General features: G+C 39.5%; 1 protein-coding gene across 2 annotated transcripts in view; it reads right to left on the bottom strand.

The window, feature by feature from the left end:
* Positions 1-22,730, bottom strand: part of VSNL1 (visinin like 1) — a 126,434-nt gene that overhangs the window by 98,978 nt on the left and 4,726 nt on the right. The window contains exon 1 of one of the 2 annotated variants that reach the window (XM_069580236.1): positions 11,397-11,572. The exons of the other annotated variant lie outside the window; for it this stretch is intronic. The gene's annotated coding sequence lies outside the window, so the exon portion shown is untranslated. Of the gene's footprint in view, positions 1-11,396; positions 11,573-22,730 lie in introns of those variants that run through there. 2 annotated transcript variants of the gene reach the window in all.

Here is a 22,730-nt window from a genome sequence, read left to right as displayed (position 1 = left end):
ATCACTGCAGATGGTGACTGTAGCCATGAAATTAAAAGACACTTACTCTTTGGAAGAAAACTTATGACCAACCTAGATAGCATATTCAAAAGCAGAGACATTACTTTGCCAACAAAGGTCCATCTAGTCAAGGCTATGGTTTTTCCAGTGGTCATGTATGGATGTGAGAGTTGGACTGTGAAGAAAGCTGAGAGCCGAAGAGTTGATGCTTTTGAACTGTGGTGTTGGAGAAGAGTCTTGAGAGACCCTTGGACTGCAAGGAGATCCAACCAGTCCATTCTAAAGGAGATCAGCCCTGGGATTTCTTTGGAAGGAATGATGCTTAAGCTGAAACTCCAGTACTTTGGGCACCTCATGGGAAGTGTTGACTCATTGGAAAAGACTCTGATGCTGGGAGGTATTGGGGGCAGGAGGAGAAGGGGACGACAGAGGATGAGATGGCTGGATGGCATCACGGACTCAATGGATGTGAGTCTGAGTGAACTCTGGGAGTTGGTGATGGACAGGGAGGCCTGGCGTGCTGCGATTCATGGGGTCGCAAAGAGTCAGGCATGACTGAGCACTGAACTGAACTGAAGCTGGATTAATCAATTAATGTTCATTGAGTTGGATTAACTGTCACACTCTCACAGAAGAAATTCTGAGGCCTGAAGAGGCAACTTCAAAAATCTACTGATAACAGATTTTTTTTTGAGATAGTTAACATCCAAAAAGCATTTGCCTTTCTTAAAATTTTAAATCATAAATATTTTGTATTTGTTGTTATTGAACATAGAATATTTTTCCAATTTTCATTTCTGAATGCTTTTTTGATAGACTAAAAGAAAAGTCTATTTATTTTTGTAATTTATCTTGCATCCAGCCTCCTAATATTTACTGATTTTTGTCTCTACTTGAAACTTTGGATTTTCTCTAAATAAGCTCAGCAAGGCTTCCATGATAGCTCAGTTGATAAAGCATTCTCCTGCAATGCAGGAGACCCTGGTTTGATTCCTGGGTTGGGAAGATCTGCTGGAGAAGGGATAGGCTACCCACTCCAGTATTCTTGGGCTTCTCTTGTGGCTCAGCTGGCAAAGAATCCACCTGCAATGTGGGAGACCTGTGTTTGACTGCTGGGTTAGGAAGATCCCCTGGAGAAGAGAAAGGCTACCCACTCCAGTATTCTGGCCTGGATAATTCCATGGACTGTATAGTTCATGGGGTTGCAGAGAGTTGGACAGGACTGAGTGACTTTCACTTTCACTTAAGCTCAGCAAAAAAAGAAAAAAAATTGATAGCTTAATCTCTTTCTCAGTGTTTATTCTTATTTTGTCATCATATTGCTTTTGCACAAATAAAGAACAATAGATATCTTTTTTTCTGAGTGAAGACAAGGTATAAATGAAAATGAATGTGTTAGTCACTCAATCATGTCAACTCTTTGTGACCCCATGGACTGTAGTCTGCCAGGCTCCACTGTCCATGGAATTCTCCTGATGAGAATACTGGAACAGATTGCCATTTCCTTCTCTAGGGGATTTTCCCAGTCAAGGGATCAAACCTGGGTTTCCTGCACTGCAGGCAGATTCTCTATCATGTGAGCCAGCAGGGAAGCCCCCAAGGTATAAATATATAGTAATAAATCTGTATCTATTTCTGAGAAAAGTGGCTCATTGCAAGATTTTTGCTCTATAACACTTTAATATTCTGGTAAGACCTTGAGATTTACCTCTTACATTTGATAATAGTAGGTAGGGATGGAAAGATCTTAGAGATATCCTAGTTTAACCCTACTTACTCTACATACGAACTGAGACCCAGCAAGAAAAAGTGATTTGACTGAGATAAAAAGCTAGGCACAAAACCCAGGCAAAAATACCAAAGTTTTATGATCCCTGGGACAATGTTTTTAATAAAAATTTTGTTGATTAGAACTTTAGATGTATTTTTGTGTGTGTGCTGATTTTTTTAATATTATACATTAAAAACTTTGATAATCTAAATTAAAATTTGTATTCTAAAAGGTTATTATTACTAGCATGGCAGAAGCTTCCAGGTTCCTTTAAAATCCATGTCCTTCTTCCTTAATAATAAAATTCCTAATTTATAGCAGGGGTTTTGTTAAATGTGACTGAATTCTGGCCAATGGCATACATGCCAATTTTCAGGTCTGACTTAGGGAAGGGTCCTTAACAGGAAAGGATGCACCCTTTATCTCCCCCTTCTCCTTCTTGCTAGTAGAAAGCACATGTGAGGTTTGCAGCCACGGCGGATCGAGAGATGGAGGCAACCTGTGAAGAACTGCAGAGGTGAAGGGCAGAAGGAGACCGAGCCCCTGAGAGCTTCGTGAAGCTCCCCTATCAACCTTGCACTGCCAGCTGCTGGATTTCTTTTATATGATTGAGAAACAAACTCTCCTTTTAACTTATTGTTATTTGGTGTTCTCTGTCATTTTAAGCTGAATCTAATTCTAACTGGTCTGTTAGTAAATTATAGGAATGCAAGCTCTTGCTCTGGAGAAGGCAATGGCAACCCACTCCTGTACTCTTGCCTGGGAAATCCTATGGACAGAGGAGCCTGGTAGGCTAGTCCATGGGGTCACGGAGAGTAGGACCTGACTGAGCGAATACACTTTCACTTTTCAGTTTCCTGCACTGGAGAGGGAAATGGCAACCCACTTCAGGGTTCTTGCCTGGAGAATCCCAGGGATGGGGAAGCCTGGTGGGTTGCCGTCTATGGGGTCGCACAGAGTCGGACACGACTGAAGCGACTTAGCAGCAGCAGCAGCAGCAGCAAGCTCTTGCTCAAAAAAAAAAAAAAAAGAAAAAAGAAAAGAAAGTATAATAGATATGAAAGTGTTAAGTCACTCAGTCGTGTCTGACTCTGCAACCCCATGGATTATAGCCCACCAGGCTCCCCTGTGCATGATATTTTCCAGGCAAGAATACTGGAGAGGTAAAAAAGAAAAGAAAGAGAGAGAGAGAGAGAGAATACTGTGGGGAAAAAACAAGAATACTGGAATGGGTTGCCATTTCCTTCTTCAGGGGATCTCCCTGACCCAGGGATCTAACCCAAGTCTCCTGAACTTGGCAGATTCTTTATCGTCTGAGCCAAGATGTTTAATAGAATTTTTGTTATATTCTCAAGAACTTGAAACTTAAAGTAATGATAGTGATAATAACAGCAGTGTATTGACTACCATGGGCAGCCTATGGAGAGCAGTCAAGAAATGGCTCTGAAGTCATGCTTTCTGGTCGTGCCGTTTATTGGCTGTGTGATGGTGGGCCTGTCGCCTACTGTTTCTAAGTTTTCTTTGAAGTCAGAACATCAAAAGTTCTTTAGCATGGCTTGTGAGCATTAGACAAATAAACACATATGATAATGTCAATATAAATTAACCCCATGTAGTATTGATCTTACCACTGAAACCATCACTATTACTACCTCTAAAGTCTAGATATCGTATATACTTATGTGGTAATATCTGTAATTTAATTATCATGATAATACTGTCCCATAGGTATCATTACCAACATTTCATGATAAAATGACTCACCTAATTTGGAATCTTTTGTGACAGAGCCTGATTACAAAACCCACAATTCTTTCCATTACACCATGCTCATCTTAGTTAAGATTCTATACACTTTAACACTTTATGTCAAACACACTCATTTGAAAGTATTTTCTTGCCATTACTGTAACTATACTGTGGTTCCTGCTCCTTCTGTCCCACTGTTCCTGCTCCTCTTTCCCACCGTCTTCCTAACTCATAGCCTTGGCGTCCTCAAAGTGATCCCACCTCCAACTCTCATCCTAGGGAGGTCTGGGTCCTATGTATCCTGGAAGCCTTCCCACAGCACACTCTGCTTCTCTCACAACCGTCCTTACCACACTATCATCTATCTCCACCACTGGAGTGTGAGTTCTGAGAGGTTACGACAATGTCCTGTATCCTCAGAGTACATTGTGCATTGCTTGATAAACACTTGTTGAATCAATGAAAACCACTTCTGACTTAGTGGAACTATAGAGGCATTTGGGTGTGTTTAAAGGCCCACATGGAAACAACCAAGGGTTTGGGAGAAGTACTTAACACACAGGGGCTTGCAAGTTATCTGGAAACTGTCGCAGCGAATTATGTATCAGAGAGTGTGGTTCTCTTAGAGATGCGCTGGCATCAAAAGCTCTGTTGTCCTTATTATTGGGGGACTTGTGAGTGACGGTAAAAGTGGGAGATGCTAAAACCTGGAAGCAAAGCCCGTTCCTCTCTTCTCAAAGAGAAATGTAGCACTCATTACCTTCCTAAGACACAGCCACGGTAAACATATCTCAGTAGAAATCCCAGGAGGGTGAGTTGGAAATCTAGACCTCAGTGGATTTCTCTGGTATCTACTATCTACTACTTCAAGCAGCTCAGGATAGATCTCCATACTACCATTTCTTACAGCGCCAAGTATTTTTCTTTCATGATACTTAATCTTGTAATTTTAGGCTATTTTGTGATTCTCATCCTTGCATGCGAATGCTCAGTCCTGTCCGACTCTTCGTGACCCCAAGGACTGCAGCCCACCAGGTTCCTCTGTCCATGGTATTTTCTAGGCAAGAATACTGGAGTGAGTTGCCATTTCCTTCTCCAGGGGACATTTCGCAACCCAAGCATTAAACCTCTGTCTCCTGCATTGGTAGGCAGATTCTATTATCACTGTGCCACCTGGGAAGCCTAAGTGCAGAGATTGTGGCTGTTTTACTTTACTCTGTACATTTCAGTTCAGTTCAGTTCAGTCACTGAGTCATGTCCGACTCTTTGTGACCCCATGAATCGCAGCATGCCAGGCCTCCCTGTCCATCACCAACTCCCGGAGTTCACCCAAACTCATGTCCATTGAGTCGGTGATGCCATCCAGCCATCTCATCCTCTGTCGTCCCTTTTTCCTCCTGCCCTCAATCCCTCCTAGCATCAGAGTCTTTTGCAATGAGTTAACTCTTCGCATGAGGTGGCCGAAGTATTGGAGTTTCAGCTTTAGCATCAGTCCTTCCAAAGAACATCCAGGGCTGATCTCCTTCAGAATAGACTGGTTGGATCTCCTTGCAGTCCAAGGGACTCTCAAGAGTCTTCTCCAACACCACAGTTCAAAAGCATCAAGTCTTTGGCGCTCAGCTTTCTTCACAGTCTAGCTCTCACATCCATACATGACCAGTGGAAAAACCATAGCCTTGACTAGACGGACCTTTTTTGGCAGAGTAATGTCTCTGCTTTTGAATATGCTGTCTAGGTTGGTCATAACTTCCCTTCCAAGGAGTAAGCGCCTTTTAATTTCATGGCTGTAATCATCATCTGCAGTGATTTTGGAGCCCCCCAAAATAAAGTCTGACACTGTTTCCACTGTTTCCCCATCTATTTTTCATGAAGTGATGCCATGATCTTCGTTTTCTGAATGTTGAGCTTTAACCCAACTTTTTCATTCTCCTCTTTCACTTTTGTCAAGAGGCTCTTTAATTCTTCTTTGCTTTCTGCCATAAGGGTGGTGTCATCTGCATAGCTGAGGTGATTGATATTTCTCCTGGTAATCTTGATTCCAGCTTGTGCTTCTTCCAGCCCAGCATTTCTCATGATGTACTCTGCATAGAAGTTAAATAAGCAGGGTGACAATATACAGCCTTGACATACTCCTTTTCCTATCTGGAACCAGTCTGTTGTTTCGTTTTCCAGTTCTAACTGTTGCTTACTGACCTGCATACAGGTTTCTCAAGAGGCAGGTCAGGTGGTCTGGTATGCCCATCTCTTTCAGAATTTTCCACAGTCTATTGTGATCCACACAGTCAAAGGCTTTGGCATAGTCAATAAAGCAGAAATAGATGTTTTTCTGGAACTCTCTTGCTTTTTCCATGATCCAGCAGATGCTGGCAATTTGATCTCTGGTTCCTCTCCCTTTTCTAAAACCAGCTTGAACATCTGGAAGTTCATGGTTCACATATTGCTGAAGCCTGGCTTGGAGAATTTTGAGCATTACTTCACTAGCATGTGAGATGAGTGCAATTGTGTGGTAGTTTGAGCATTCTTTGACATTGCCTTTCTTTGGGATTGGAATGAAAACGGACCTTTTCTAGTCCTGTGGCCACTGCTGAGTTGTCCAAATTTGCTGGCATATTGAGTGCAGCACTGTCACAGCATCATCTTTCAGGATTTGAAATAGCTCCACTGGAATTCCATCACCTCCAGTAATTTTGTTCATAGTGATGCTTTCTGAGGCCCACTTGACTTCCCATTCCAGGATGTCTGGCTCTAGGTGAGTGATCACACCATCGTGATTATCTGGGTCATGAAGATCTTTTTTGTACAATTCTTCCGTGTATTCATGCCACCTCTTTATAATATCTTCTGCTTCTGTTTGGTCCATACCATTTCTGTCCTTTATCGAGCCCATCTTGCATGAAATGTTCCCTTGGTATCTCTAATTTTCTTGACGAGATCTCTAATCTTTCCCATTCTGTTGTTTTCCTCTATTTCTTTGCACTGATCGCTGAGGAAGGCTTTCTTATCTCTCCTTGCTATTCTTTGGAACTCTGCATTCAGATGCTTCTATCTTTCCTTTTCTCCTTTGCTTTTCACTTCTCTTCTTTTCACAGCTATTTGTAAGGCCTCTCCAGACAGCCATTTTGCTTTTTTGCATTTCTTTTCCATGGGGATGGTCTTGATCCCTGTCTCCTGTACAATGTCATGAACCTCATTCCATAGTTCATCAGGCACTCTATCTATCAGATCTAGTCCCTTAAATCTATTTCTCACTTCCACTGTATAATCATAAGGGATTTGATTTAGGTCATACCTGAATGGTCTAGGGTTTTTCCCTACTTTTCAGTTTAAGTCTGAATTTGGCAATAAGGAGTTCATGATCTGAGCCACAGTCAGCTCCTGGTCTTGTTTTTGCTGACTGTATAGAGGTTTTCCATCTTTGGCTGCAAAGAATATAAGCAATCTGATTTCAGTTGTTGACCTGTACATTCAGTTCAGTTCAGTTCAGTCGCTCAGTCGTGTCCGACTCTTTGTGACCCCATGAATCGCAGCACGCCAGGCCTCCCTGTCCATCACCGTCTCCCGGAGTTCACTCAGACTCACGTCCATCAAGTCCATGATGCCATCCAGCCATCTCATCCTCGGTCGTCCCCTTCTCCTCTTGCCCCCAATCCCTCCTAGGCAAATGATAGATGCCTTCAATAGGTATTTGTTGAATGAATGAATGAACCCTTGAAGCACAGGGATGGTACTTCATGTAAAAGTAACATACTGAAGAGAAAAGCAATGTAGTAAAGTAAGTGGAAAGGGCACAGATCTGTTTGGGTCTAAGAGCCAACACTTAGAAACTTTATGACTTTATGTTAATTAATCGATCCCTGTAAGTACTAATTCTTCATCTAAAGTACAGATATTTCATTGAATTATTGTGAAAATGCGTGAGATAATATGTATGTAAAGTAAAGCATCTACACAGTCCTTGGCACAGAGGGAGGGTAAGTGCCAGAAGTGTTTGCAACACTGCACACCTGAAAAAGCGCTCTTCCTCTTTTCCCCTTCTTTGCTGGATTAACTGTGGGGAGTTTCAGAACATTTGAACATCATAAGGCATAAGACTGTGACAAGTGGAAAGAACTCTGATGAGTAAACCCTGGAGAATGTGAGGTTCTTTTGCCCCTGAAATATCTTCCCCGTATAACCAGAAATTTCCACTTCCCTATTCCATCTCTTAGACCTCTTGGGGTTCTTTGATTCAGTCAATCCATATTTATTGAGCATCTATGCTATATATGCTAATCACTGGATTTGGTTTTGAGAATACACTGGTGAATTACATAGAAGTTGAGTCTAAAAGCTTTGTTGTGCAAATAAGTCCTGGAAGAACCTAGGGACCTTAATTATTCACATTATCGCTGTAAACAATAATGACAATAATTATCTGATATTGCACATTCCTTCTATCCCCAGCTCTGTCATACGTATGCTTCATACATAAACTGATTTAATCTTTACGAGGACGATGCAAGATAGACTTTCCATATCCAGGCAAGAAAACAGAAGATGCTGCACCTAGCCAGTGGTAATGCTGGGGTTTGACTTCAGGTCTATGTAACACTACTGACATGATTTTCCCATCTACCACTGACATCTGCCTATCACTTTTAATGTTCTAACTGATTTAAGAAGTGATGAACTGGCATTAGTTTATAATTTATTTTATTAGGCTAGTCCCTTTAATAAATATATAAAAGTTGAGTTTTCACACCACTTGCATTTGGTACAGCAATCTTGAAAAAAAAAAAAAAAACTTTAAAATGATAGCAAAAGTCAGGATCCAGGAGTTTTTCTTTTACACCAAGAGTGCCAAATTAATGAACCTTGAACCACATGAGACCATGTATGTGCTTATGTTGGCCAGTTTACTCCACGCTATGTTTTAAAAGTAAGTGCAAGCAGTGACAGATATTATTTTCTTGGGCTTCAAAATCAGTGTGGATGGTGACTGCAGCCAAGAAATTAAAAAACATTTGTTCCTTGCAAGGAAAGCTATGACAAACCTAGACAGCGTATTAAAAAGCAAAGACATCACTTTGCCAGCAAAGGTCTGTACAGTCAAAGCAATGGTTTTTCCAGTAGTCATGTATGGATGTGAGAGTTGGACCACAAAAAAGGCTGAGCGCCAAAGAAATGATGCATTTTAACTGTGGTGATGGAGAAACTCTTGAGAGTCCCTTTGGCTGCAAAGACATCAAACCAGTCAATCCTAAAGGAAATCAACCCTGAATATTCATTTGAAGGACTGATGCTGAAGCTGAAGTTCCAACCCTTTGGCTACCTGATGCGAAGAGTCGACTCATTGGAAAAGACCCTGATGCTGGGAAAGATTGAAGGCAAAAGGAGAAGAGGGTGGCAGAGGATGAGATGGTTAGATGGCATCACCGACTCAATGGACATGAGTCTGAGCAAACTCCAGGACATAATGAAGGACAGGGAAACCTGGCGCGCTGCAGTCCATGGGGTTGCAAAGAGTCAGACATGACTTAGCGACTGAACAACAGCAACAATGTTTTAAAAGGCAGAGATTCTAGGTAAGTATTCTGTTTGATCAAAATATCATCATTTTAACACTCCTTTAACATATAGCCCACTTCATTTTATTGTGGCTTTAGATCATGAGCTTCTTGAAGACAGAAATTTGTCTTAAAGGTCTTTATACTCTTGGAATCAAACTGGATCCCTGGCATATGGTAAAGGCACAAGAGATGTCTGCTGTATGAGTAAGAGAAATTCTGCCTATTAAGAGGTCCTGGGAGTGTCATAATGGGGTAGAGGGCTAGCCTGAAATGGAACAAATTCTGAATGCAGGAAATGTTATTCACCACCTTCCGGGAGCCTAACAGTCTGATGTTTAGTTCTTCGAACAAAACTTGCTGTCAAGAGAAAAACTCAGAAATTTATTTAAGCTAAAACAAATACGGGTGAATTCTGTTTTAAAGCCCCTAACTATGTCCTGTGAAACATAGGTGTATGGGCCATTAGGTGTACGGCCCTGTGAGAGATCCAAAGATTACTGAGGCCCTGTGTCTGCTTTCTAGGAATTCCCAGATGGGTTAGGAAGGGTACTACTGGAAATGACGATGAAGAGGATGTTGATGATAGTGGTAACAGCAGTAATAATGATAATAAAGGCAAAGCATGCTATTAAAAACGGTAATTAAACAATGTTTTGGGATCTTAGTCTAGAAATGGCTCTCTCTCCTATTTCCTGCTTCAAAACAAAGTGACAGACGTAACAACATTTCAGGAAGGTTTTGATCAGAAGAGGTTTTTCAGAACTTCTGAAAGGAATACAGCTATCTGCTCATAAAGTAGTCTCCCAAACCTACAAACTAGTTTAGGTGAATTTTTCACAAACTATTTAACATTATGACTCCTCAGGCCTACTGTTTCTCCAGAGTCCCATTCTCTGTCACCAAGCAGAAAAGCCTACATTCAAAGAAATTACTCATTCTGCTAGTGATGCCTGGAAATGTATACCAAGGACATTGTCCAGTCCATTCTTAAAAAGGCAGTGAAGTTTGTGCACAAGATGCTCCCTTCAGTGGTCTTTAAAAAGTTAAAAGGGTAAGTATAAGAGAACACTGAAGCAAATCTTCTTTATGCATATAGTGGAGAGTAATGTCATAAGATTACATCTGTGAGGCTTCCCTAGCGGTCTAGTGGTTAAGAATCTGACTGCCAATGCAGGGGACATGGATTTGATCTCTGGTCTGGGAAGATCCCATATGCCACAGAGCAACTAAGTCCACAAGGGTCTAGAGCCCAGGCTTTGCAACACGAGAAGCCACTTCCATGAGAAGCCTGTGCACCGCCCTAGAAAGTAGCCCCTGCAACTAGAGAAAGCCTGCAGGTAGCAACAGAGACCCAGCGCAGCCAAAAATAAATAAATAAATCTTAAAAAAAAAATTACATTTGTGAACAGTTTTAATTGCAAAGGTGGTGTAAAGGGGAAAAAAAGCAGAATACAAATTTTAAAAAAATGAGTAGTCTCAGTTAGAAAAAAAATATTTATAAAGGAGGAAACTATAACCTATAAATAATAGATTGTAAGTGATTTTTATTCTTTTCTCTGATTTTTCTTTCCTGATTCTATTTTTTCTGAGTTTTGCTTTCTAAATTTTCTACAGTGAGCAAGTATTATTTTTTTTACTCAGAAAAAGTACTTTAAAAGAGCAAAATCCTGGCTTTCAATGAAGCTCATTTAAGAGCTGTCATACGAGTAGCAGCTTGAAGTGTGGTTGTTTGATTGGTGAGTTATCTGGAATGCCGACAGTAACCCTCTTTAGTTCTAGTTTTGGGAGTTTTGTCAAATGAATTTTTAAAATTAGATTTAAAAAGTCTTTTGAAAGAAAAAAGCAGTCTGTCTCCACTTAATTAAAAAAGAAAAATTCTGCACTCATATCTAATCTAAGACAACCACAAAACTGGAATATTCTGTTATAATGATGCAAACTCAATCACCATGATAACAATCAGTGAATTAGATTCAAATTCAGAGAAATAATGTGATTCTTGGCTGTTGACCATAGAAATCAGTAACTACACTTCAGATAAACTAGCTGGAATGCTGTGTGAATTTTTAGCCTTCCTTCTATCAGCATTACATCACCTCCTGGTGAGTTTCAATTCACAGATGTATAAGCTTATAGACTTACTACAAAAATCTGAGTACTCTTCACCAGCAACCTCTGGTTCTCACATAACACAGAAAAAAACTGCTTACTTTATATTTTCTAAATAAGCAGGCATAAGCACTATAAGAACATTATGTTACTGTCACTGGGCTATAAGCTTTTATAAATATGTTTTGAATTCAAACATTGTATTCTAGATAAAGTACCTGTTAACTTCACAAATAGCTTTGCTGCTGCTGCTGGTGCTGCTAAGTCGCTTCAGTCGTGTCCGGCTCTGTGCGGCCCCATAGACAGCAGCCCACCAGGCTCCCCCGTCCCTGGGATTCTCTAGGCAAGAACACTGGAGTGGTTTGCCATTTCCTTCTCCAATGCATGAAAGTGAAAAGTGAAAGTGAAGTCGCTCAGTCGTGTCTGACTCTTAGCGACCCCTTGGACTGCAGCCCACCAGGCTCCTCCGTCCATGGGATTTTCCAGGCAAGAGTACTGGAGTGGCTTTAGATGTACCCAATTCAAGAGATGGCCTGTCAGCTGTATTCAGTTCTATGCTTCTTGATTATGAATTCACTCCATTTTCTCAATTTAAATGAAAAACTCTTTGAGAACAGCAAACACTACTTCATTATTAAAAAACTGAGTGTCAATTAAATGCTTGGTTTCTGCTAGTTATTTAAAATGTATGTATAACCTCCGGTTTTCACAAAAATTTTGTGAGACAGCTATAATTTATATTTAACAACTGAGAAGACTGAGGTTCAGAGAGATTAAATTATTTGCCTAAGGCCACACAGCCATTAAATGGTGAAGTCAGAATTCAAATTTGGTTTCATTGCTCAATATTATTTCCATTTTCCCATGTTGCTGATGTCTGATCTTTAGATTATTTTGATTATCTTATTCAGAATTTCTATTTTAAACCCTAGGAAACTGGGATCTCGAGGAATGAAGTGATTTGCCCAAGTTCGTAAGAACAAAATGTAAATTCAAACCTGGATCATTTTAATTGCTCTTATTTGTTTTTTTTTTTTTTAAGTTATGCTACTTATGCAAAGTTATGTTAACCTCTGCTAACATGATATCATATTTTAATTTTTTCCTATTACTTTTAATTGACATGATAATAGCTTGTAACATTTCATTTTTTTTGAACTTGAGATCATTTTAAACTCACAAACTTCCTTCCTCTTCCTGTGGGAAATCACATGAAACATGCCAGTGAGGAGGATTCAGAGCTGTTAGTCATCAGCCATTATGGGACTGCTGCTGCTGCTGCTGCTAAGTCGCTTCAGTAGTGTCTGACTCTGTGCGACCCCATAGACGGCAGCCCACCAGGCTCCCCCGTCCCTGGGATTCTCCAGGCAAGAACACTGGAGTGGGTTGCCATCTCCTTCTCCAATGCATGAAAGTGAGAAGTGAAAGTGAAGTCGCTCAGTCGTGTCTGACTCTTAGCGACCCCATGGACTGCAACCCATCAGGTTCCTTTGTCCATGGGATTTAAACTGTGGTCAAATTTATATCCAGAAACAAAATGGGAGTGATCACAAGGGTCAGTAGCCAAAGCACTCCAAGAACTTTCCTTAAGTTTCTTGGCCTAGTATACTATTTTTTTCTTTTAAATTTTTTTAAGGAAAAGAAACTAAAATTTACTAAAATATTTGTACATGCCAGAGATTGTTCTAAGCACTTTCATAGACATTATACTATTAAGCCTTGCAACTAAACTCAGGAATATAATTTTTGCTTTTCAAAAGTTAGATAACTTGTTCAGAGCAACTAGGCTCAAATTTGAAGCCATGTCTCTTTTATCCATACCATACTTTCCTCTAGTGAGAAACATGTCTTATATAAATGTTTTATATAAAACAGGCTGCTGTCTACTGGAGAAGGAAATGGCAACCCACTCCAGTGTTCTTGCCTGGAGAATCCCAGGGACAGAGGAGTGTGGTGGGCTGCCGTCTATGGGGTTGCAGAGTCGGACACGACTGAAGCAATTTAGCAGCAGCAGCAGCTGTCTACTAGCCAACTGGGATGTGTAGACCTTATCTAGATCCTGATTCAGATAAATTATAATAATACTTATGAGCTTTGAACACTGACTAAATATTCGATGACATTAAATCATTTTGGGGTTATATAACAGTACTGTGGACATGTTTCAAAGACTCCTTATAGATACATATTTGAATATTTATAGATGCAATGACATAGTGTCATAATTTGTTCAAACTAAACCATTGGAGGGGGAAGCATAGGTATAGAAGTGAAGCAAAGTGATTCTTGGTGGTTAAATGAGTGATGGGTACATAAGAGTCATTATATCATTCTCTGCAAATGTGTATGCTCTCCATAATAAAAAGCTTAAAAAAAAAAAAAACCAAAGGGGAAAAAAAGAAGCCTATGTAGATAGGCAGTTTTTCCTGGGGGCCCAGCAGTAAAGAATCTGCCTGCCAAAGAAGGAGACATGGGTTTGATCACTGGGTCAGGAAGATCCCCTGAAGCAGGAAATGGTAACCCACTTCAGTATTCTTGCCTTGGAAATCCCATGGACAGAGGAACTTGGCAGGCTACAGTCCATGAGGTTGCGAAGACTGGACAAAACTTAGCAACTAAACAACTACAAAAAGATAGATAGAGAGAGCCCTTGGTTTAAATAACACCTTTATCACTTAGTAAATGTGTGACCTTGAAAAAATTACTTTCTGAGACACAGTTTCTTGGTCATAAAATGAAGCTTACCTTGCAGACCTGTAATGTGGATTCAATGAAGTAATGTGTAAATAGCCCAAACACTGTCATATACACTTTAAATTCTTTACACCATTACTATTGAATGTTATTACCAAGTATAAATGATCTTTGCTTTCATTTCCTTGCTCTCCTGAAATTAGCTTAGAGATAACTTCCAATATTCAGATGAATCTGATCTTGGTTATGAGCCAAAGATGAATGATACCAGTGCTCTGTGTACTTAGATGTCTACAGAGCGCCTCTTTGGAAGTCATTTTTTCCAGTTTCTCCTGTACCATTGGTGATCTGGATCCAGACCATTTTGTTCTGTCACTCAAGTTCACACCAGTTTCTTCTTTCTAACACCTACACCAGCAATTCTGGCCTATACCTCTTGCTTTATGGATGAATCATATGCCATTTTATATTGTTTCTTTTCTAACCAGTTTGTCAAATGGGTTGGTTACACAGCTTTATTTTCTCATCTCTTCCTCAAATATGCTCTAACTGTGCCTCCCTTTCCCATTCTAGGATGATATATTGGGCAGATCTGTATCTTTCCAAGTAACTTCCAGGTATCAGAAAAGTAGGTATTATAGTAGGTATTAAAAAGCTCAGTCTAATTTAACTGTAAATTTCCACTATATGTCCAACCTAGTCTCTCCTTTCTCAGCTCAATTTTGAAGTAAGCAGAAGAGAGGAGATTGTAATCTGTTCTTTATTCTGCTTGCTTTCCTCTTTCACTGTTTGCTCTGCTGCTCCAGGGAGGGGCCAAGAAAAGGAGGTTATTTAGGAAATGGGCAGTCTTACTCTTACAGGGAGTGTGTAACCTAGCCATCAACACCCTTTGTGAGTCAGACGCCCAAATGCTGCTTCTCATAACCTTAAGTGTTTGCGAATTCTTTAATAGTGCCTGACTGGTGATTGCCACTCTTTATGACTTATTAAGGGGGCAACAAACACTTGACATGCTACCACCCCTATTCAACTGCCCTCCAGTGGCACACCTCTCTGGAGGGGACCTAAAAATTTATCAGACAGATTTCCTTTCAAGGAACTTCCAGTTTCCTAGGAGAATTGGCACATACGCAAGGAACTATGAGTTCAGATGTGGTAAGAAGCCTGAGAGAAAACTCTTGGCTAAGACGACTAGGGGAGGATTCCGAGGAAAGGATCAGATTTTGATAACCAGGGTTGTGGAAACTCATGAGAAATGACTCCCATTGTCCCCGAGGGGAAGACATTGCTCCTGCTGGCCTGCACTGAGAGGCACAGACCTTGTTCGAAAAGGATTCTCTTTGGACACAGACATATATGGGTCTCTTGCTTCTTCAGTCATTTTCCCCCATCCTTGCATTGTTCAGTTCTATATGCTGCATTCACGAATGTAAGGCCCAGTGACTCTCACAGACCTGTTTATTCCATTGGGATAAAAGTCTTATTGCCAAAGCTTGTCTGCTGGAACAAACACTTGGGCATGGCCACGCTTGCCTCTCTTTCCATAAGAGCGCCTCTGAAAATTGGAACATGCTTGCTCCACTGAGAAACACTGTGGGCTCAATTATATGAGAAATCCTGAGGAAAAAAACCAGAAGTTGATGTGCCTACAATTTTAAATAATTTGATTTTCCCCTCCAGATTTATTTTATTTTAAAATCACCTTTTCAATTTTACTGTGTGAAAACCTAGTTATAGTTACCATATGTTTGCCATTTCATACTAGGAACTGAGGTAGGAGAGGATAGGGGGCAGAGGACTTCTTTTAGTAGATATAATGTCATTGCAATAATTTGCCCCAGATCAGTACTCTGATTCTTAATTTATCTTTTTAAAATAAGAGATAAACTAAAATTCTAAAGTTGAATAATGATCATAAGTCTCTTACCCTTACTTGGCCCTATCCAGTTTATAGCGTATGTTCAAAAGTCATTTCAATCTCACAATAAACTCCTAACCAGAAAAGGGAAGGAAGAAAATCTCGTATTTATTTTTAAATGACAAAACTAAAACTCAGAAAAGTAAAGTAACTCTTGCAAGACTTTGTACTTATGATACCTAAAACACAACTTTGATACCTAAAAGACACAATTAATGGCTCCTTGTCCTAAAGTACCTTTCACTACATAGTTCAGTTTTTGTCCTTGTTTTCCAATTGGGTTCTTCAGAACCACAATGAGATGGTTAACAAGCGCATTTTAAGAAAACCTGCCTGTGCAAAAAGGTTTGGAAACATACGGTTAAGCAAACAAAACATATGCTGGGTCTTCACAACAGGACCACTCAGACTTACTATTAATAAGAAAATATGCACTGAAAACAATTTAAGACAGGGATGTTGGAAATATTATCTATGTCGAAAAGGGTTTCCACAAGACTGTTCAAGGGGAAATAACTATTAGTATTTTGGAAATATTTCTTTAAACAAGTAAAGTCTAAAATGTCCTTAATGTGCGAGGGCTTGGTTGTGGCTATTTGGATCACATAGACTGTAGCCCTCCAGACTCCTCTGTTCTTGGGACTTCCCAGGAATGGGTTGCCATTTCCCACTCCAGGGGTTCTTCCTGACCCAGGGAATGACCCGCATCTCCTATCTGCACCGGCAGACCGCATATAGCAGAACCGTATCTGCATAGGCAGGCAGTTTCTTTACCATCGCACCACCTGGGAAGCCTTAAAACCTCCTTCACTGTCAAATCTGTCACTTTACCTAGGATGAGAAGACTTTCAACAAGGCCTTCCTTTTAATGCCATCTCAAAAGTGCTGATTTATTATAAAGTTATTTGCTCTTGAATCTTTTCCTTAAACTGTAAAACAACCTATGACAACATACCGAGCTTATTGTGTGACTATCATGCATGTAAGTATGTATGTATTTATGTATCTGTATGTAGGCGCACCTCTCCCTCACCCACACTTTGAGAGCTGTTCTCAGCTCCTTGCTAACTTACATCAGTATACACTTCTACAAATGCTCAACAAACGAAGGCTCTGAGAGGCCAACCCTGGCATGAACATGCTCTGCAATAGGTATTATGTACTCCACTGAGGGCTCCCTTTCTGCCATTTATTTGATGTTATTTGATGGACATTAGTTGGACCAAAAATATAGAAGTGATAGTGCTAGAACTGAAACAAAGAAGTGAAGTAAGGATGTCATTAGAATGTTTAAAACACACTCAAGGCACCTTGGAGGAAAAGGTAGGGGAGGGAGAGTATGAAGGTTGAAAGATAATTAAAGGTTGGCAGATATCCTCTGACAAGATTTACGAAGAGCATTATAAATCAATGGAAACAGTGACAGACTTTGTTTTCTTGGGCTCCAAAATCACTGCAGATGATGACTGCAGCCATGAAATTAAAAGGCACTTGCTCCTTGGAAGAAAATCTATGACAAACCTAGACAGCATATTAAAAAGCAGAGACATTACTTTGCCAACAAAGGTCCATCTAGTCAAAGCTATGGTTTTTCCAGTAGTCATGTATGGATGTGAGAGCTGGACCATAAAGAAAGCTAAGTGCTGAAGAATTGATGCTTTAGAACTGTCGTGTTGGAAAAGACTCTTGAGAGTCCCTTGGACTGCAAGGACATTAAACTAGTCAATCCTAAAGGAAATCAATCCTGAATATTCATAGGAAGGACTGATGCTGAAGCTCCAATACTTTGGCCACCTGATGCAAAGCACTGACTCCTTGGAAAAGACACCGATGCAGGCAAAGATTGAGGGCAGGAGGAGAAGGAGACGACAGAGGATGAGATAGTTGGATGGAAACAGTGTCAGACTTTATACTCTGGGGCTCCAAAATCACCACAGATGGTGACTGCAGCCATGAAATTAAAAGACGCTTACTCCTTGGAAGGAAAGTTATGACAACCCTAGATTGCATATTGAAAAGCAGAGATATTACTCTGCCAAAAAAGGTCCATCTAGTGAAGGCTATGGTTTTTCCAGTGTTCATGTATGGATGTGAGAGTTGGACTGTGAAGAAAGCTGAGAGCCGAAGAAGTGATGCTTTTGAACTGTGATGTTGGAGAAGACTCTTGAGAGTCCCTTGGACTGCAAGGAGATCCAACCAGTCCATCCTAAAGGAGATCAGTCCTGGGTATTCATTGGAAGGACTGATGCTAAAGCTGAGACTCCAGTACTTTGGCCACCTAATGAGAAGAGTTGACTCATTGCAAAAGACCCTGATGCTGGGAGGGATTGGGAGCAGGAGGAGAAGGGGACGACAGAGGATGAGATGGCTGGATGGCATCACCGACTTGATGGACATGAGTTTGGGTGAACTCCAGGAGATGGTGATGGACAAGGAGGCCTGGCGTGCTGCGATTCATGGGGTCGCAAAGAGTCAGACATGACTGAGCGACTGAACGGAACTGACCTTCTTTTAAATGGTGTGCGTGGGTGCACTCACCAGTCATGTCCAACTCTTTGTGACCCTATGGTCTGTAGTCTCCCGGGCTCCTCTGTCCATGGGATTCTCCAGGCAAGAATACTGGACTGGGTTGCCGTGCCCTCCTCCAAGAAATCTTCCCAACCCAGGGACTGAACCCGTGTCTCCTATGTCTCCTGCAGTGGCAGGTGTGTTCTGGTATACATATACATGTGAGATACACACACATACACAGACATACACACACACACACATATTAGTATCAAGGTAGATATATGACCCCATTTCAAAAATGAGAAAAAAAAGCCCCCAAATTAATTGGAATCAAAACTCCTACCTAATTTTGTGAATCATACAATACTCCCTCCTATAGAAAAGAGCCTCAGAATTTAGGTGCAACTTTGTTACAGACTTCAAAAGGAGAAAAAGATATCTCTTTATCTCCAGATAAGAAATACACTTGAGTTTTCCTAGTAAGTGGGGCAGGAAATAGAGGGAGAATGGAGGAAAAAGCTGAGGAGAAGTGAAAAAGCTCTTAGAAGAGCTGAAGATAGTTAAGGCCATTTTGGATTTATGTATATGTGTATGTGTGGGCTTCCCTGGCAGGCTACAGTCCATGGGGTCACAAAGACTCGGACATGACTGGGTGAGTTACACACACACACACACACACACACACACACACGTGTGTGGGCCTCCCTGGAGGTTCAGTAGTAAAGAATCCGCCTGCCAGTGTGGCAGACACAGATTCGATCCCTGGGTCAGGAAGATCCCCTGGAGGAGGGCATGGCAACCCACTCTAGTATTCTTGCCTGGAGAATCCCCATGGACAGAGGAGCCTGGCGGGCTACAGTGTTGCAAAGAGTCAGACAGGACTGAAGCAACTTAGCATTTAGCACAAAGAGTATCAGATAGAAAGCTCTTTTGGGGAAGGTATTAAAGGATAGAAGTATCATTGTATAATATTTAAACCAAAGGCAAGACTCTTTTTTCACTGAGTTTCAATGACTCTCTGGAGGCTTGGGTGGGAGACAAGGGCCACATTATTTAGCTACATTGGAAAATAATTAATAGATGACCTTAAAATGTATTCAATAAGGAAACAAGCTTAAAAATATCTTCTTGGTTCCATATTCTGTTGTGTCCAGTTATATGTTGGTATTTCATGGTAGGAAAACAATGGCAAAGAAACAGTATAATGAAAGGAGATGCATTTAAGGAAAGAATGAAAGAAATAAGAATGAGAATAAGGTCTCAGTGGAGGCATTTCTTCTACAAATTTTTTCCTTTATGCATCTATACCATATTTTTGTTTCACTTGACTTACTCAACTGTGCTTACCTTCCTCAGTAGGCATAAATTCCTTGAAGGCTGAGATTGTAACTTATTTAATGTTGATTCCAGTGACTACACAGTGCTTGGCACACTTACTTAATGGATTTTTTTTTTACAAGGTAGGTTAAGCACTGTTAACTGTTCATTGGTCATAGTTTTCTTATTCAGAGATTCTATTATGAGTGGGATTACCATAACTCAGAGACTAAAGTGGTTTATGAACCATTAATTTCTGATAAAAGAAATGACAGTAATGATAATGACTATCATTAATTGCACATTTTCAATAATGAGGCATTATATTTATTCTTTAATACATAGTCTTCTATTTCTGTTCAAGAATCCAATTTTAAATGGAAACTGAGCTTGAAAGGTTAAACAATATATTCAAGGTTATAGAACTAATAAACTGCAGAATTAGGGATTTTTATCTAAGTGTATCTAGCTTGAAAACTCATTTTACACTTTCATAACTTCTTTTGAGCCAATTGAAACGGTGAGAATTGAGGAATTTTTCCATTTACTAATTAAAAATGGCAGAAGATTGCATGGATGATTTTCATCTCACTCTGAGGAATAAGTATCTTTATAAACACTGAAAAGAAAAACTAACAATTTTGTTTAGAATTTAAACTTATTTCACAATTTCTTTTTTAGTTTTCATAAAATTTCACATACGAACAAGAAAGCATATACCATGCACCTTATGCATAAATTTCAGAAACACTTGAACTTCTGGAATAAACAAAATTGATAGTCTTTCGTTAGCTCATAACATCAAAAGCCAAAAAACTCCAGAACAGAAGTTGCTAATTGAAAATCAAACCTGTACAGCACTATTCCACACATTAAAAATAAGATATTATATTAATAAGCATGTCAACTTTATTGATAATGCTTAATGGGCCTCCAATGGAAAATTTCACTCATAATTTAAGACTGGGTTTCAATAAGTCAAAAATAAATACACTAATCACAAGTTAGTAAAGCTAAGGCAAAATGTAAAACACGAGACTCTAGCAGCATCAAAATCTACTATTCTGAGAAGCTTTCAATTGCAATAAACATTCTAAACTATGAAACAGCAGAAATATTAGGATCTAGTTGTTCGCACTGGAAAAAATTTACCAAGGCTGCAAAGCACATTGAACACGTTAATAATTTGCAAAAAATCTATTTACATTCAGCTCTTCAAAAGTTCACAGTCTTTCAGAGCCTGAGAGATAATAAATAAGATCCAAAGAAAAGAGAAAAAAAAAATACATTTAAAGGGACATATTTCTTAGAAAAGTCCTTATATGAATAAGAATAAACAAAAGTCATATTCATTCTATAGATATATAAAAATTGCAAGTAAATTTAGCTAATTTGTTAACATGTTGCCTTTTATGAGCAATGTTTCATAAAAGTGAACCCTTTTTGAGAGTCTTATTTTCTGTAAAAAGTTCTGCAATTATTGCATTAGATGTAGTGAGCTTGAAGGTTGCTGGTGAATGAGAATATTCCAAATCTTAAGTGTAATTTAGAACAAAAGGATATATGTTATTCACCTGAAAATAATCCAACAAATGGTTAGAAATACAGTGCACTCTCTTTTTAAAAAAAACAATTGATGGCTACACAGCAGGTCATCTGTGTTAGAAATGCAGTTTAGGAAGGCAATGGAGAAATCTAGAGTGAAACAAAAGAATTACCACAAATTACCCGACTTGCATGCTTTAAGTTAGCTGATAAGGGTATAGAGCATCTTTAATGTATTCATAGAACCTTGTTATTAAGATGTCAAACCTCTTTGAGGATTCCTCAGTAATTTTCTATTGCATATCTATTTCATTCATTAAGTAGTTTCTAAAGCACCCCTAAGATTCCATTTGTGGAGTTCTCAATGAATGAAGCTGGAAGCAACTCAAATTATTTTGATTCACGTAAGAGAGCATAAGCTATCTTTAGAAACAAACTGTAAATGAGAAATCCAGTGTTATGGTCCCTTCACAGTGTGAACACATTAAAATAATTCCATAGCTCAAGAGAATCATGATTTAAATACGTGGTATACATATCTACTACCGTGTAGGTTTATATTCCCTTTTTGACATATTGATATCAATTCTTGTAAATACGTAAAATAATTTACATTTTTTACCTATGAAGAGATAAAAGGGAGTATACTCTGTAAGTACATTAAAAAGCATGCTTAAAGGTATTAGCATAGTGCTTTTATGCCCTTTATTGAAAATAAATTATAAAATAACTTTTAGTTTAGATTTTCCTTTTAGTAACATAAAGATACTTAAAGCAATTCTAATTTTGTGCATGCTTTTAGTGGTGGTGGTGGCTTAGTCACTAAGTCGTGTCCAACTTTTGCAATCCCGTGGACTGTAGCTTGTCAGGCTCCTGTGTCCATGGGATTCTCTAGGCAAGAATCCTGGAGTGTGTTGCCATTTCCTTCTCCAGGGGATCTTCCCAACCCAGGAATCAAACCCGGGTCTCCTACATTGCAGGCAGATGATTTACCAAATGAGCTATGAGGGAAGCCATGCTTTTAGTACACATGATTTAATTTCTTGACATAATTAACAAGGTATATGTAACTGATTCTTATTAGAATAGTTAATTGAGAAATACTACAGAGTATCTATTATAAAGGACATTGTACAGATTTTGTGGAAATATGAAAAAGATCATTAAAATCTCTGCTCTTGTGAAATGTGTTTTCACATTGCAGATATGTCTTTAAGATAAAATGTTCCTTGCTCAGTCGCTTCAGTTGTGTCTGACTCCTTGTGACCCTATGAACCGTAGCCTGCCAGGCTCCTCTGTCCATGGGATTCTCTAGGCAAGAATACTGGAGTGGTTTGCCATTCCCTCCTCCAGGAAAATGTTCCTTACTATACTACAATGTTTTATGTATTGAAGGGATGGATTAGGTAACTTATTTGGATCCCATCTAGTTCACATACTCTATAAATTATCTGAATTAACCACCAACATGGTAGAAATATCAACCATTTGTTCACTTATTTCTGTGCCATTTGATACTTTAGAAAATTAATATATTTACATCTAATAATGCAACTGAGATGGACAT

Source organism: Ovis canadensis, chromosome 3, assembly GCF_042477335.2.
Source record: "Ovis canadensis isolate MfBH-ARS-UI-01 breed Bighorn chromosome 3, ARS-UI_OviCan_v2, whole genome shotgun sequence".
Taxonomy (NCBI): Eukaryota; Metazoa; Chordata; class Mammalia; order Artiodactyla; family Bovidae; genus Ovis; species Ovis canadensis.
Note: the sequence above shows the minus strand (reverse complement) of the source record. Positions and strands in the feature narration are given on the sequence as shown.